A 2,640-nucleotide genomic window follows, 5' to 3' on the forward strand; every position below is an offset into this window, starting at 1 on the left:
CACTACTACCACTTTCGAACTAAAGGGCCACATACTTGCTCAACTTAAGGAAATCCCCTTCTACGGGAAAGATCACGAAGACCCCTACAAACATTTGGATGAGGTTGACGATGTAGCCGATTACTTTAATGTTCCAAATATGGCTTGCGAAACTGTGTTACTTCGTATGCTTCCAGTCACATTCAAGGGTGCTGCAAAGGATCGGCTGAAATCAGTCCCTCTAGGATCCATCACTACATGGGCTAAAATGAAGGAAGAATTCATTGATCAATTTTGTCCTCCCTCAAAGATAGTCAAGTTGAAGAAAGCAATAGAAAACTTTGAGCAACAAGCTGGAGAATCCTTATACGAGGTGTGGGAGAGATACAAAGGTTTACTAAGGAATTGCCCACATCATGATCTTAATAGCAAAAACGAAGTTTCCATTTTCTATGATGGAGTGAATGTGACCACAAGGAAACTCCTTGATTTGAGAGGACCTCTTACAAAGAAGCCACCCCCGGTGATCAAAGAACTAATTAAAGAATTCTCTAAGCATTCTAGAGAATATCATAACCCGAGAAATGACTTGCCTCGAGGGGCGGAGAATTCTATTACCGATGACATGGCAACAATTATGGAAACATTGGAAAGCATGGACCAAAGACTGACAAAGATGAACCAATCCATCCATGCTATTAGAGTGGGATGTGAAAACTGTAGAGGTCCCCACCTTACAAACGATTGTGATCTTGAAGAGAATGGGAATCGAAAAGTACATGTGTGCTATTCAACTGGAGATAGGCATGATGATAATTGGCGAAAACCCAAGAAAGAATGGCTACCATATGATCAATATAAAAAGACAATAGAGGAGAAATCTAAGCAAAAAGATAGAGGCTTTTATCAAAAGGAGGAATCGGTACATGAAAAGAAATCAGATTTGGAAGAGATGCTTACAAGATTCGTGGCCGTATTCGAGAAAAGACATAATGATACCAATGCTGCAATCAAAGATCAACAAAATATGTTGAGAGAACACCAAATTATGATGAAAGATCAACAAGCCTTGCTTAGGAATCAGGAATAATCTATTCTCAACATAGAAAAGCAGCTGGGGAAACTTGCTCAACAAGTGAATGAGAGACAACTGGGTGGACTTCCTAGTAATACCGAAAGTAAACCAAAGGTGCACATATAAATATCGTGACAACTAGGAGTGGGAAGATTATAACTCCTCTGGCCCCTATTTAGCAAGAAGGCCCTAAGATGGTGCAAGAGGAAGAAGCAGAACATGAAGAATCACAAATTCCCAACTCGACTAGCCGAGTCGAGGAGATAGACTCGAAGAGTCCCCCACCTGAACAGAAAAGCCAGCCACCAGTTAAGCCATATCATCCTCCACTTCCCTTTCCAGCCCAAGCTAGACAAGAAAAAAAATAAATTTGACCACATGAAGTTTCTCGAACACATAAAGGCTCTCCAGATTAATATGCCATTCATAGAGGTGGTTGCACGAATGCCGAAATATGCCAAATTCCTTGTAACATCCGGATTCCCAGGTATCTAATTTTAATTATCTATTTTGAGTTTAATGAAGGGACTCGGCGAATAGACGCTCAGATTCGCCGAGTAGGATCGTGAATTCTTATCCGGATTAATGACCGGACTCGACGAGTCGATGCGTGGACTCGGCGAGTCCGCGCTGTAAAGTAAAACCCTAAATCTCAGGTCCTGAGCCCTATTTAAAGGCCTTTATGGCCTTTATTTGTGGCCACTACACCCCCGAGAAACCCTATAGAGCACAGAGATCGTTTGTGGTGAAAGAGGAAGTCTAATCCACCATTTCTTCTGTGATTTTGCAACAAGAAAGGAGAAAGGACAAGCTAGGCGAGTTGGAGAGCTTGGATCTACTTCCATTTGATCAGAGGAAGCTGTTGGATGTATCAGTCTGTGCTTAATCTCTTGATTATGATGTTTAGTTGAATCTAGGGTTTCTATATGCATTATTTTGGCTTGAATTTGGAGGGGATGAGGTCCCAAGGTGAAATGATTCTTAGATCTGGACGTCAAGAGGTCCAGAGAGTCCCTATAGCTATGCTTTATGCCATCCCTTTTGAGTTGTGCACCTAGGTAGCCATTTTAGTGGTTATTTCACCAAAAGAAGCTTTGAGTGCAATACATGTGAGTCAAGTTTCGACCTTTACGTAGTTATTGGTGATGGGGAAGTCAGATCTATAGATTAGAGAAGCGGATCTGACCTCAGAAGGTCATTTGGGAGTGATTATGGAAGCATCTCGCCGAGTTCATAAGTGGACTCGACGAGTTGAGTCGGGTTGGCCCACGATTCACGACCTGTGAGAACCCGTTGAGTGTAAAGTTGACTCACCGAGTTGAGTGAGGACCAAGGAGAAGAGGACATGCATGGACTCGCCGAGTCACACGAGTGCACTCGGCGAGTCTGGTCAAAGTTAACCGTTGACTTATGTTGACTTTTAGGGTTTGGTCAACAATTGGACTTGTGGACCATTTGAAGGGTAAAATTGTCTTTTAGCCTTCTTAGAGGTCATGAAAGAGACTATTCTAGCCTGGAGAGCCGTTATTGATTTGAGATAATTGTTTATGTGTTTAGGCGGAGGCTAGATCAGTGCATACGTGTGC

The 2,640-nt window shown here is 42.4% G+C and overlaps 1 non-coding gene across 1 annotated transcript; it reads right to left on the bottom strand.

Moving 5' to 3' along the window:
* Positions 1–295: 295 nt before the first annotated feature.
* Positions 296–402, bottom strand: LOC145038181 (small nucleolar RNA R71). The gene has a single exon (XR_013679244.1). It is a non-coding gene; the product is annotated as a small nucleolar RNA R71 (small nucleolar RNA).
* Positions 403–2,640: the final 2,238 nt, after the last annotated feature.

The sequence above is a fragment of the Lactuca saligna genome, chromosome 3 (genome assembly GCF_052625555.1).
Source record: "Lactuca saligna cultivar CGN05327 chromosome 3, ASM5262555v1, whole genome shotgun sequence".
In the NCBI taxonomy this organism is placed as follows: Eukaryota; Viridiplantae; Streptophyta; class Magnoliopsida; order Asterales; family Asteraceae; genus Lactuca; species Lactuca saligna.